This window comes from Euprymna scolopes, chromosome 36 (assembly GCF_053919585.1).
Source record: "Euprymna scolopes isolate OS-2025 chromosome 36, ASM5391958v1, whole genome shotgun sequence".
In the NCBI taxonomy this organism is placed as follows: domain Eukaryota; kingdom Metazoa; phylum Mollusca; class Cephalopoda; order Sepiida; family Sepiolidae; genus Euprymna; species Euprymna scolopes.
The window spans coordinates 24433363-24449004 of record NC_136517.1 but is presented as its reverse complement, the minus strand read 5'-3'; positions in this window follow the sequence as shown (position 1 = coordinate 24449004).

Genomic DNA, 15642 nt, shown 5'->3' with positions numbered 1-15642 from the left:
GTTCTGACAAGCTGGTAACAATGGTGTTTCGTCAACGTAAAGGTATGAACCCACCCAAAAAAAACTCCCTCAAACAACCCCAACAGGAAGTGACAAAGAGACCCGGTCTGCTCAATCCAACGGGAGAGCAGCGAAGGAAGACAAAGGCTAGCGGGTCAGAGTGCCGCTAGTAATAATGACGTGCTCCGATGCCAGAGACACTTCTATTATGAACGTTATTTTAATGAAATGTGCTCTGAGAAATCAGTGCACGTGTAATCTTCGCGACGTACATACAATTTACAAGTCCGTATAGGAGCGAAATCCATTCCCTACATTGTTAAGGTCCCTCGATGGCAAAAACCTACTCTAATAGCCTTTTTCTCCAGAGTGCTAGACTTTGGAATTCTATCACTGTTTCTTGCTTCCCTTACCGTACTGACATACAGAAGTTTAAATGTAATGTAAACAGACGTCTTCTTAACCATCTTATATATTTTGTCCAAGTGACAACGTGTCTTGTTTGAGGTAAACAAGATTTTAAACATCTTATTAATATTTGTCCTCGAGTGGATTTTATCCTTGATGTCTAATGACTCATCGGTTAATAAAGAAGGGCATATATTTGCTAAGCTTTATTCAGCGACGCCAAAGGGAAGTGATGATGGTCACGTGGTTTAAGACACTGACCGGAGACCTGTTTTTTTTTTATTACGGTTTGTTCACCCATGATATCACAAACCTTCATGTGGCCCCTCTCGGAAGTGCCCGATGTCTTTCTAGGAAGCATTCTGAGCAGAAAAATATCGGGGAAAAGCAATGCCAACAATAGAATCTTTAGGACCATACGAGATGATGATGATGATGATGATGCTGAAGGAGGAGAAGGAGCAGAAGAAGCAGAAGGTCGACGCCAAGTAAATGGAAGAAAGAAAAATGATTCTTGTAACATACTAGTAGGCTGCCCGGCATTGCCCGGTCATAAAATACGCTTAAATATGATATATTGATTAATGCATATTTCGCATTTATTATTATGTAATATTAAAACCGATATACAGTAATGATTTAAAAAGTTTTTGCAAATATCTAGAAGTGACTCGTGCGCCACGACATAGAATCGAAACCAAAACGTTTAGCTTATGATTTAGTCTTTCCTTCGACGGTAATGCTTGAGCTATGAAGTCATATTTGTTGCAAGGCTAAAAATTAAAACATAAACCAATAGCTATTACATTACGCATGCATATTCGTAATGCTGTCGTTCAACCTTTACCTGACAAATTTCATTTTTCTAATTTTCACAACTTTGCACCAAATTTTACCCGATTCAAACCCAAATATAAAATCTAGCATGGGTTCAAATACCCTATATATTAAGTTTTATATTTGATGGTAAAAAAATGACAGAGAAGTTTGATAGGATTTTTTTTTAAAGAAATATATCTATGCAGACATAAATATATATATTACGCAAGTATAAATCATGTAGAATATCTGCATGAATATAATTACATGTAATAGTTAACTAAAGATGATTATCCCATGAAAAATCTGAAAAAAAACTAATAGGGAATTAAGTAAAATGAATGTTTAAAAGGATATGCAAATTAGCTAGATCTCTTGCAGATGAAGACAAGTCCACGACCCATATATAAGAACGTTGTATTTTCTTTTTAAATAAATAGAAAAAGGAGTTTTTAATATGAATATCAATACAAAAACATTATAAGTGAATAGATTCAACACAACGGCGGTCTATGTTTAGCTACGTCTTAGGAAATAGATAAGCCACAAGTTCAGGTATTGTTTTCTAAACACCAGCGAACTAGGTAAAGTGCGCGCTGTAATACATAAAAATTTTATAACTTCGTCGGCATTCTTCGGTAGGATCGCCTCAGTTGATTAGCAATAAGCTAACCCATTTACAGAGACGGGGCAAAACCTGGGAGTGTTGACCTCCTAGGACTGAAAAAAAAAACAATATTCCTGATCAACGGCAACAAAGTAATTGTTGGACTGATTGTCAATGACGTTTCCTAGACTGAGACAAATAACACAAAGTAGGCAAGTTCCCTGTAAAATATATCGCAGGTTATGTCATTATTAATATTAGAAGAACCTTCTAGATATTTGCAAAAATGTAATACGCATTTTAGCAGAAAACAGCATAAATATCTTTTTTGGCAAGGGTCTTCATCTTGTGCACTGTGGAACTACTTCCCTGTTGATTACAACATTGTCCTTTTTAAATGCAGTTTCAACAAAAAGTTGTTTATGCGTCACCCCAATCAAATTCAGTTTCTACCAATGATCAATACGCCCACAATGTTTCTAATCATTTGACTATTTAAGGGCGCACCTTGACTATCAAATTTAGTAAGAATTCTTAATTAATCATTATGTAAACCGATTTTTTTACAAAGTAGTCACCACTTATCAAGGCCCGGAAGCCACTCGGTGATAAAGGTTATTGTGTATACAGTACGTTAGTTTTAGAGATCTGATAAAGCGTCTTACTTAAGGAGGCGGTTCATCAGGAATTTGTTCATATTGGACTTGAAGACATCCAGGTTGTAGTCAGGTAGGAAACAGGTAAGCGGAACAGAGTTCAACAGGCTTGCACTTCGAAGAAATAAGCTTTTTTTATGGAATCTACGTTTTGATTTTGACACAGATAAAAAGTGGGGAAAATTTTTGACAGTGGCTTCAGCTAGACGGGTGTTTTTCGTGGAAGATTGGCGAGGGGGGGGCGCCGGAGATTGGATTTCCTGTGGGAGAGAGGTTGCAGAGAAGAGAAAAGAGCGTCACCCACTAAGCCTATTTTGTAGACTGCCAAGATAGGCTGTTTTAGCAGCTCCTGCCCACATGTGGCAGCAGTACTCCATCCTTGGGCGTACTTGGCTTTTATAGAGATAGAGAATTGCATCAGGGTGAGATATCTTCTGGAACTATAGAAGGATCCTTCCATTTTTCCAGCGATCTTTGCAACTGACTTGATGTACGTATTCCATTTCAGGTCAGGGGTAAAGGTCAAGCCCAGAAGCTTATCAAAACATTGAGCTTCCCCTAGACGAGAGCCACCCATATCAATTGATGCCAGATGGGGATCAGAGCGTTGATGATGTAAAGATAGGAGCTTGGTTTTAGATGCATAAAAAGTAACCAACCACCTCCCCCCCCCCACTGTACCACACGCCTAAGATCAGAGGAGAGAGAATCTGAGAGAACTTTGTCATTTACGGCCTTTGATGTGTTGCCGTAAATGGTCCTGTCATCAACATAGATGTAAACGAATGATTTAAGTATGCGTTTTGGGAGATCATTGATGTAGATCAGGAAGAGAGTTGGGCTCAGGATTGACCCCTGGAGGACTCCAGCATTAATATTGATGGCCTCTAGTTTCTGCCCATCAATTACTACTCTTATGAGCCTGTCGGAGAGAAATGATTTTATGATCGAGAAAACATTTCCAGTTATACCGTAGCTGGACATCTTGTGAAGTAGGCCCTTATGCCATACCTTATCGAAGTCCTTTGATATGTCAAGAGCAATTACCTTAGAGATGAAGCCTTTGTCAAGAGATTCGCTAATCCTATGAGATATAACAGTTAGCACATCTGCTGTAGATCTGGCAGAACGGAAACCATATTGCGTGTCACTAAGAAGGTTATTTCTGCTGAGGTGGTTGACTACTTCTCTATTTAATATGGATTCCAGCAGCTTACTCATGACACAGATGAGACTTATTGGTCTGTACTGAGAGGGAGAGGACTTATCACCTGAGTTCTTAAATACAGGGCATACTGATGAGGTTTTCCAGGGTGTTGGGAAGCACTTCTCTTGAAGGCAACGCTTAAAGAGTTTTGTAAGTACGGGGGCAAGTTCTAGTTGGAGCTTTTTCAGCACAATGATATGAATGACGTCATGGGCAAATTGCTTTACTGGAATCAAGGTTCTTGATTAGCTTGGCGACCTCACGCACAGATATTTGTATGTTGTAGAGCATGTGTCCGTAATAGGAGGAAATGGCCTTCGTCGCATAGGGTAGAATTAACTGCAAAGTTCTAGGCAAATAGTTTGGCCTTGTCGGATGCTGACGAGATGACCTCAGGTCCATTGATGATGGTTGGGATAGAACGCACGCTTCTGTTCAGGATCCTGTTTGCTATTTGCCAAAACTGGTGGGAACTAAGCCGCTGCTCAGCTACTTTGGATTTAACGGACTGAGCATATAGCTCTCTTGCATTTTTTATTACTCTTTTACAGTGGTTGCTGGCGTTCCTGAAAGCAGATTTAGTCTCAGTAAATCTATTACGTTGGTAGCTATGGAAAAAGTGATTTCTGTGCGCGATGGCAGCAGCACATTCTGGGGAGAATCATGGCTGGCTGTTAGGTTTTTGTTTGAATATTTTGGATGGTATGAATCGGTCTATGCCTACAATTAGCCATTCGGTCAGGTCTGATACTATGGAGGACACGTCTTTTTTAAACATCGAATACAGTGGTAGATCGCATATAAGTGTACGGAAGCTATCCCAGTCAGCGGTAGAGTATCGATATACAGTTCGGTGGAGAGGTTCATCACCAGGCTTATTGCGTTTCGTTTTTATCTTAAATGAGACAACTGCGTGGTCGGAACATCCCAGAGGAGACAGAACGGAACTTGAACATAGCTCAGGGGACATTGTGAGAAAATGTCTAGAAGGCTAGCATACTGACCGGAAGTATCGGCCACTCGGGTGGGTTCGTGGACAATGTGGGTGAGGTTATAGGCAATGGCAAAATCATGACAGAACCTCCCCTCATCATCTGTCTTGTTAGAGTGGGTCAGCCATTCCGCATTGTTGACATTGAAGTCATCACAAATGTGGATGTTAGCTGAAGGGTGAGCAGACAGGATCTGATAATGTTTTTCAGATATGCTCTTAAGGATAGTAACTCCGCTGTTGTGGGGGCGATAACGAGTGAATATAAATGCAGTGGTGTAAGCAAGTGCAACCCGGAAGCACATATAAGGTAAATTAGGGTTTTCTCTGGAGATATCCCTACCACACGGAAAGCCATCTTTAATGTAAGTACATATTCCATGTCCATGGTGATCTTGGGGGTCATATTTAGTTGTTAAGTTAGAGTATCCTTTAATTATGAATTCGTCAAGGGAAGAGGTTGGATTAGTTCCAGTTTCATTTAGGAAGAATATGTCTGGTTTCGTCTCCTGTAAGTGGGTTTCAACCTCTGGAAGGTTTGAACGTAGACCCCTGATGTTGGAGAAGGAGACATGGTTGTAGGGGTCTACGTTGGAGGATGGGGTTCTAGGTTTACACGTGTTTTTTTCTGGGGGTATTTCATGTTGAGGATTGGGATTTGTGGAACAGGTTGACAGACTTGGTTAGAGCAGGACAGAGAGGGAAGGTAAGAGAGAAAAGGAGAGGAAGATTTTTTTTGTAGCCATGATAAGGTAAAGCCGTAACAATTACTCACTAGTATGGCATCGAGAGACCCCACTCGAAACTACTGCATGGTCCAGAGTCCATTCACCAAATGGCAATACAGCAGCCCCAGTATTTTGCACCTGCTGATAGGACGGCCTCCTTAGTGGTTTATCCAAGGTTCGGGTCCCTGACTATCAGGCGGATAACGTCAGCCCAGGTGAAACGTTACCTCCAGAACCCTTACTAGTGACATGGTCACAAGGATAGACATAGGAATAGAAAATTTCCGACATCTCAGGCTACCTTTCAGGAAGTACTGTCGTCCTGTAGAGCAGCTTTTTCTTCACCCTTTGTCAGAAACATCACTCATTGGAAATGAGGACTGAGGGACAAATAAGAGGAAGCGAGAGTAGCGAGAACTGCCGATAACGCATCCACAATGCGTTGTCTACTCTCCATTAAAAACAAAACAGGGGGATGTAAGGACTTATTAATATTTACTTAGTATAAGTCCGTCGCTTTAATTTGAAATCTCAGATATTTGAAGATAAATTCCCCTCCCATAATTACGAACGAAAAGATGGAATAAATATAGGTTACTGTAATTTCAATTTAAGAGTTCATTTTTTTATTCTTCCCAAGAGATACTTCAAAGAAATTATGACAATTTATCACTGAAATAATTTTAAAGATACCGGTCCGGAGTTTCGACGTGTTCAGAGATTCATTAAACTGGTTTCTTCTTTGCCAAAAGGCATCTGTTACGTTGGAAAGTTTTTCACTCACTGACACTTGTCATTCGGGGTTCGCTGCTATAGCAGAAGTGGGAAAATTGGTTATGGTGGGAAGGATCTTTTCGTTTATATTTATAGAGAGAGTAGAGCATTAATCCTATTTTTTCTTCTTCTTTATTTTCCTCGGGGGGGGAGTGACATTCTAGACATTTTGCATTTAACTTCAGACTGAAATAAAATGTATTAGACCAAATTAATTCAAAATAAACATTAATCCTAACATTTTTTCCCTCGGGGGGGGGTATTCTAGACATTTTACAACGATTGTTCGATTTGAGGAGATTATCCGGGTGACAGCTTTAATATTGCTGTGCACATCATATGCGTTTTCTCTTCTTTCTTTTCTCTTCGTTATCGTCTTCTTTTTTTGGGGGGGGGGGGGGTAACAGTAGTCGTAAACGTTATAAAGAAAGAAAAGAAGGAAACAACACAGTATTCATGAGCTTCATTGTTCTGTTTCAGTAAGCAGCGTATATCATACCAGCAAGATTCTCCGTAGATGAAATGAGAACGCTATTATGAAAATGACCGCTGTCTCTCTCTCTCTCCTTTCCCCTCCGTTTAAAAAGAAAGAATAAAAATCTGATCAGCTTATTCGCCACGTCCCATTGCAGACTTTCTTTCCGTAACGCCACTAGTTGCACACATCATTCTAATTATCATGTCAAACTTCCAATGTAATTTTCCGTTCTGTATTTAATCGTCCGATTTTAACTTAAATGCTCTCACGTGCACATTAACATATTGCTAGATTAGGTTGATATCGGTTGATTTCTGAAGGTAACCGTCTCGACGTTTATTACTTTCACTGCACTAAAGAATTTTATGTGGTTCCGCAATAAAAATTATGTTTGTAAATAAGACGCATCTGGATTTAATTAAAACTTTTAAACCGAATAGCGAATTGTATAACTGTCTTTTCTTTGTCGATTTCTCTCCCACCTTTATGTAGAAATAGACGCACAAGCATAAGACAAACGCACACACACACACACACACACACACACACACACACACACACACACACACACACACATATATATATATATATATATATATATAGAGAGAGAGAGAGAGAGAGAGAGAGAGAGATTTGTTGTTGACTTTTAAACGATATTAAGATTAACGTCTCCACCTTGGAGATCCGGTGTTTTTTTTTTAGAAAGTCGCCCATTTTTTTATTTGGACGTATTTTTTATTTGGACGTTTAAAAAATCAACAACAAAAACTACGTAAATAGATAAAGGATAAAAACTAAACAGTAAACTGTCTATGACATCATAGCGTAACGGATTAAAATGCTGGACTGAAATACATAATGTCTGGGGTTCGAATCCTAACAACAGTCAAGCTACGCTAAAGAAAGGTAGCGCCCCGAAACACGAGTGTACGTAGTTTACTTTTTAAAAAAAATTATATATATATATATATATATATATATATATATATATATATCAACAACAAAAACTATATATATATATATATATATATCAACAACAAAAACTATATATATATATATATATATATATATATATATATATATATATATATATATATATATAAGAAGTAAGTATAGTTTATTGGAAATATCTAGTGTGTCATCGTTTGAACTCGGATACAAGTATGCATTAGTCTCATTAAAATTGAGCTAGCCTCACCTACGAAATGTTTTTAGGTTTATCCACAAGGCGCAACGTCGTGTCGCAAACACTTCAGATGTTATCATTCGCTGTGACAATTATATTCTTATCATGCGGGTTTAGAACAGTATCTTGTAAGAGTTTGCTGGTATACCGTGGAATGCCGACCTGCGAGTTTATTTTGGGGTGCATCTCCCCAGCCCCCCCCCAAAGGAAGCAAACGCGCCTCTAGATAGCAACCTGGAAATTTCTTCGATTCGGCGCGTAATTTATAGAAGACAATACAATGCAGAGGTGTAACGGTTAAATACAAATTGAAGCAAATTAAAACATATAGTGGTGGATTAAACTATGTAGATTCATAAAATATATTACGTACTGGATACGTTGGAAGCCAAAACAACGCATTATTACAAAATAAACAGATATTTATTTTGTTTTAAGTTTATATTGAAATTTATTTCGAAGATACACTTGATCATCGGTATGTCTTTCTTTCTTTTATTTGTCCATGTTGTTGTTGGAGCATAGAACCAGTAAAAGTCCGTTTGTTGTTTTTACGGAAGTATTTTCAAATGTTGGAACGGTGCGTTGGTCACCCAGAATTCATGTTATGTGCGTTTCTTGATAGAAGCGCTGGTTGAGTTTGAATTAGATAAAATACGCATTACATAAAAGAAAGTCATATAGACTTTAATATGTGTTTAAAAGATATGAAAGCAGTTAATATTCTTTCTGGAAAAAATATGCCTGTTACAATTCAAATATACGTGGGTAACAGAAATAAAATTAGTGTTTTTATTATGCAATTTATTGATTGGGAGTATATGTATTAATAATTACATGGGGCATTTCTATGGTGTGAGAAGGTCAATCAATAAATTATATATCAAAAACAATTTATTGAATTTTAACAGACATATTCTTTCCAGAAAGAATATTAACTGCGTTCATATCTTTTAAAAACAGATTAAAGACGATATGACTATGTTAAAAAAACTCCCTCTCTTTAACAACACAAGCTCCCATCCTTTTTTTTAAATTTCCAACGTGTTTTTCTGTTTCTGAAATAGAACAGCGTCACACTTTGCACATGAAATATTTTCAAATATTTGTACTGGCGTTTTTGTTTTCTTGAATCTCATTCATCTAGAGGAAGTCTCAAAATAAAGACGAAACGTTGATGAACACATTACTCGGTGTGTTTCCTTTTTATTTCTCTATTTTGTCGGAATACTATTTCCATGATTCTCAGCATATATATATATATATATATATATATATATACACACAGACACACACAGACACACACACGCACACACACACACAACACACACACACACACACACATATATATATACATATATGATAAATGTCTATATTCCAGATTCCAAGATGTTGTTCATCTTACTCTTTATTTCTTTCATCATGTTAAAATGTACAATTCTTGACAGCGTCTGTTTCGGAGCGCGGAAACAATCATATAAGTATCATGTGAATGGTTGAATATTTTCCGTTCTAACTCATTAGAAAAATAATAACTTGTTAAATTTAAAAAGAAAGTAAAACAAAAAGGGAAAGAAAGAAAATCCGAAAATCCGAAGAGTAGTTGCAACTACTATTCGGATTTTTTTTTATTTATGTAAACTTGCTTAAATTCTTCTTTTTTTTTTGTTGTTTCGTTTTTTCTATCGGAACTTTGAGTTATAGACTTTTTGTCATTTATTCGTATCTGCTCTGTAATCATTTTTAACATTCAACGAGCTTCATAACTAAAAGATTGATGTAAATAAAGATATAATTGAATAAGTATATTTTTTCCGCTAAACATATGTGTGTATATATAAAAATTAACGCGATTCAAGGGACAGAAACTCATATTGTTTCTCATTTTGAAAATGTCAGACTATCTTAATGGAAACTTTGTGTTATTTTCTTATATGCAATTACGATTCTAAGTAGCGGAACTCCATATTAAGAACACACAAACGAGACATAGGAATGGGTATGTTTGATCCTGCAGAACCGTGGATCTTTAAAATTGTGGGGTCTGCATTCGCGCCTGGTCCACAAAGTATGGAAATAAAAATGTAAAAATTAAAAAAAAAAGTTTACAAGTGTTTTGATATAGATTTACATAAGAATACTTTGATAAGTATGTTTTAACTTAAATAGGGATGGTATAATAAAATTGTGGGGTTTCGTTCGCGCCTGGCCTCCATAGAATGGAAATAGGCACAAACTTTAATAAATATTTTTCATATCTATCTGCGTAAGTATACTTTGATAATTATGTTTCAGTTTGAAGAAATATGGTATAATAAAATTATGAGGTGTTCGTTCGCGTCTGACCTCCATAGAATGGAAATATGTAACAAAGTTTAACAAGATTTTTTAATATAGATCCACAGAATATTGCGATAAGTGTTTAAGTGTGAACAGGTATGGTATAATAAATTATGGGATTTATCTATTTTATTTTTACTTTCCTCATATTTTGCTTTGGTTTTGATACCCCCAAATTCGAAGCTATCTCTTTACAATCCTTCCTTTTCATAACCTATCATACTTTCATAAATCAGAGTCCGTTTTCTGTAGACTGTTCATGAACCCAGTCAACGACGGGTTCTTTTGCTAGTATATATATATATATATATATATATATATATATATATATATGATGCTACTGAATCGAAGGAAGCTACTGAGAATTAGAGGTCAGATTTTAGGAGCATTCTAAGTAGGAAGTTGTGAATCGGTAAACATAAGATTGTTTATAATTAAATTTACTTCTTAATTTTTTTAAAATTTACTAATTAAATTCTTGTTGTATAATTTACGATCCATTACTTTTTTAAGTTTAAAGAACAAAAGGGAAATACAAATATTTATGAACTCAGTTGATAACTCATCGCCCTCTCAGTATAGACCAATAAGCCTCTTGTGTGTCATGAGTAAGATACTGGAATCCATATTAAATAAAGAAGTAGAAATAACCTCCTTAATGACATGCAATATGGTTTTCATTCTGCTTGATCTACAGCTGATATGCTAACAGTTATATCCCATATGATTAGTAAATTTCTCGACAAAGGCTTCCTTTCTAGGGCAATTGCTCTTGACATATCAAAGGACTTCGATAAGGTCTGGCATAAGGGCCTACTTCACAAGATGTCCAGCTACGGTATAACTGGAAATGTTTTCTCAATAATTAAATCATTTCTCTCTGATAGGTTTATAAGAGTAGTGGTCGACGGGCAGAAATCAGAGGCCCACAGTATTAATGCTGGAGTCCTCCAGGTGTCCATCCTAGGCCCAACTCTCTTCCTGATCTACATCAATGATCTCCTAAAACACATACTTAAATCATTCGTTGACATCTATACTGATGACTCGACCATCTATGGCAACACATCAAAGGCCGTAAATGATAAAGCTCTCTCTGATTCCCTCTCCTCTGATCTTGAGCGCGTGGTTCAGTGGGGGAAGAGATGGCTGTTTACTTTTAATGAATCTAAAACCAAGCTCCTAACTTTACATCATCAACGCTCTGTTCCTAATCTAGCATCAATTGAAATGGATGGCTCTCGTCTTGGGGAGGTTTCATGTTTTGATAAGTTCCTGGGTTTCACCTTTACTTCTGATCTGAAATGGAACACGTATATCAAGTGTTTTGCCCGGGCCGCTGGGAAAATGGTGTGGTCCTTCTACCGCTCCAGAAGATATCTCACTACTAATGCAATTCTCTATCTCTATAAAAGCTAAGTACGTCCAAAGATGAAGTACTGCTGCCACATCTGGGCAGGAGCTTCTAAAAACAGCCTATCCTGCCTTGACAAAGTAGAAAATAGACTTCGTGGCTTTGTGTGGGGCGCTCTTTTCTCTTCCCTGCAACCTCTCTCCCACAGAAGAGACGTTGCGAGCCTGTCTTTGTTTTATCGTTATTTCCATGGAAAGTGCTCGTCAAAGCTCCAATCCCTGGTCCCCCCTCGCCAATCTTTCACAATAAACACCCGTCTAGCTAAAACCCCTGTCAGTGATTTCCCCCACTCTTTATCTGTGCCTAACTCAAAACGTAGATTCCATGAACATAGGTTCTTTCTGAGAAGTGCACGCTTGTGGAATTCTCTTCCATTTGCCTGTTTCCCACCTGGCTACACCTTGGAGCACTTCAAGTCCAACATAAACAAATTCCTAATTAATGGCCCCCTTAAGTAAGACACTTTATCAAATCTCCAATATCAACTATTACTACGATATTATCTCGTTGATTATTGTACACAAAATAACCCTTACCCCGAGTGGCTTCCGAGCCTTGATAAGTGGTGATCACCATGTAAAAAAAACAAAAACAAAAAACAAGTATACTGTATAAAAAGAGACGGAGTTACCTCCCGCTTTCTGCTCTCTTTTTATAAAAACAAGAAGACAAAAAAGTTGATAGTTCCAAATTAAAAATTGTCCGGTGTATGTTGCTAGATAATTTCTAAATCCTCCTAATTTTAATAAATACATTGTTACATATTTACACCTTAATCATATCATCAAAAAATAAAAGAACTATTTAAGTCCAAAACACTTCAGTGAGTTTTTTTGGACACCCTGTATTTACTCCCTTTAGTCATTTGGGCTGGTGCATCTGCTACTTGTATCTCACTGCTGGACAGGGTTCAAAAGAGAGATAGGTTCTGAACTCTCATTTAGGCTTCAGCCTCTGTCCCATCAATGAAATGTTGCATCTCTCTGCTTGGTCTACAAGTATTTTTTATGGTAAATGCTTTGACGAACTACAAGCACTACAAGCACTTGTACCCCCCCCCGACGTGAATACCCCCGACAAACCCGACATGCAGCTACATCCCACCCCTTCACAGTAGAGATCCCTAGGTGTAAGAAGGCCTTCTACTCCAATAGTTTCTTCCCAAGAACTGCTAGACTTTGGAACTCCCTTCCTGTATTCTGCTTTCCAAACTGTACTGACATGCAGAAGTTCAAGTGTAATGTGAACATCATCTTGCTACTCATCTCCTTTCATAATACCCCTGCAACTTACAAATGTCTTCAATAATAGCCCTCCTACTTCAAAATGGCACTGTGCCCAATTTGGGGTGAAAACTGAATTAAAAAAAAAACAATCTATGAGATCGAACATTAATGAAGTGAAGTGTTTCCATTGATGTTGTACCAGTTTTTTCAAGTCCTCTTAAACTATTTAAAAATTTATATTTCTCACTGTTCCTATTTACAATGCCTCCCCACGGGACAGAGTTAGACACCAGGGTCGTTTTTTAACGTGGAGAAAAGGAACAAAAATAAAAATTGTCTCAGTCGTGAAGAATTTCTCCTCCACTGACAGAAAACAAGAAATTGAAGTGCAGCATCTAAAGAACAGATACTACACTTTGAGGTATTTATTTGCTCCCCCACTGAGCAAATTAGGCACAATGTGAGGAGTGAAGGGGAAATGGGGGACAACTCCCCGAGGAGTAGGGGAGCTGCATAGTGACAATTGGTATGAAGGGTTGCCCCTACATTGACCAAGGTCTTATATGTGGAGTCGCCCCCACATAGGGTATTTGCTTGTAGTATCTGCCGGAACAGATGGTATTTATTTGCTCCCCCACCGAGCAAATTAGGCACAAGGCCGATTTTTAATGTGAGGAGTTAAGGAGAAATGGGGACCAACTCCCCGGGGAGTAAGGGAGCTGGATAGTGACAATTGGTATGAAGGGTTGCCCCTACATTGACCAAGGTCTTATATGTGGGGTCGCCCCCTCATATGGTCTTTGCTTGCAGTATCTGCCGAAACAGATGGTATTTATTTGCTCCCCCACCGAGCAAATTAGGCACAAGGCCAATTTTTAATGTGAGGAGTGAAGGGAGGGGGAAGGGAAAGGGGAGACCAGCTCCCGAGAGGTGGGAAATGGGAGCTGGTTAAAGGTCAGGCATGTGGGGTTGCCCCCACATCTGGTCCCTGCTAGTCATAGCCAGTCATAGCTTGCAGCATCTGCCGGAACAGATGGTATTTATTTGCTCCCCCACCGAGCAAATTAGGCACAAGGCCGATTTTTAATGTGAGGAGTGAAGGGGGAATGGGGAACAACTCCCCGGGGAGTAGGGGAGCTGAGTAGTGACAATTGGTATGAAGGGTTGCCCCTACATTGACCAAGGTCTTATATGTGGGGGCGACCCCACATATGGTCTTTGCTTGCAGTATCTGCCGGAACAGATGGTGTTTATTTGCTCCCCCACTGAGCAAATTAGGCACAAGGCCGTTTTTAATGTGAGGTAAAAACCAGCTCCCCTTAAAGTAGGCAAAAAGGGGGCACTCTGGTTACCAAAAATAATAATTGTCCCAGTATAGAGGGTTTCCCCTCCATTGACTGGTACAAATTATCTTAAGTGCAGTATCTGCCGGAACAGATACTACACTTTGATCTTGGCCCGAAGGATTTCTCATTGCTGTTTTACTTTATAAACTGCTTAATTAGTCCCTTAAACTAATACTCAATATCATTCAGTTTGTAAATATGTAATCTATAACAGATAGTACAAATTCTACCGAAAAAAAACACTTGTGATTCATGATAATTAGATTGATTTCCTAAGTTTTGTAATTTTATAATTAAATTATTCCCAGCAAATTCTCGAGCTATTATTTGGTTTTACAAGCATATAAAAAGAGGGAAATCCAAATTCTGGATTAAATAGCATAGAGTTAACTCCCGTGTTGTCTTTTCCTATAAAGTTTCACTCATTCTCATTAAAACAAGAAAAAAAAAAAACAATTTCCAGTACGTACAATAATTAAACAATTATCAATAACTGAAATAATAATGAAAGATAATCAAAAATTATGATTGTAGATTGATTTTTCCCGACGAGTGTACACACGCATATACATGGATACATGCATAAATACACACTTCCATACACACACACACACACATACACACACAAACACACACACACACATATATATATATATATATATATATATATATATATATATATATATATATAGTTATATTTTAAAATTTAAACAACGCTTATATCACGGAGAACAGAACTTTAACCATTATATCCGTTATCGACTATATTCCGATGTCGATAACTATACTTTTTATTGGTTTTCTTTCTTTTCTTTTTTATATGGAGGATCCCCACTTATCAAGGCCCGGAAGCCACTCGGGAATAAGGGTTATTGTGTGTGCAATAATCAATGGGATAATATCGTAATAATAGTTGGTATTGGAGATTAGATAAAGTGTCTTACTTAAGGAAGCGATTAATCAGAAATTTGTTCTTTGCTTTTGTTTCGACTTAAATTCCCACGTCTGCTATCATTGATGAGAAATATTTATTGATTTTAAACTACCAGTAAAATACAAATCCATAGGTCACACCCAGAAATTGATTTTTTACGTTTGCGAACATAAATGCCCACATTACATGGGGTTTTGCGGCAATCCTTGTCCTAAAACAATTCCATACTTTGAAATTAAAAAAAAAAAAATCGGAATCGACAATTATATCAGAATCGGGAATTGTGAACAAAATCAGTAATTGTATCGGAATCGGAAAAAATATAATCGCCCCATCACTAATAATAACCTTTCAGAATATCACAAAAGGCTAAGGGTGACATGGAAATGTACAATTGCGATCAGCTTCAAGTCAAACGTAAACTAATTTTTGTTAAAAAACCACCGCATAAGTAATATTATTGATGAATGTTAGTGCTCCTATAGTTTTCATTTAACTCCCTACCGATTCACTACTATTATATAAAAG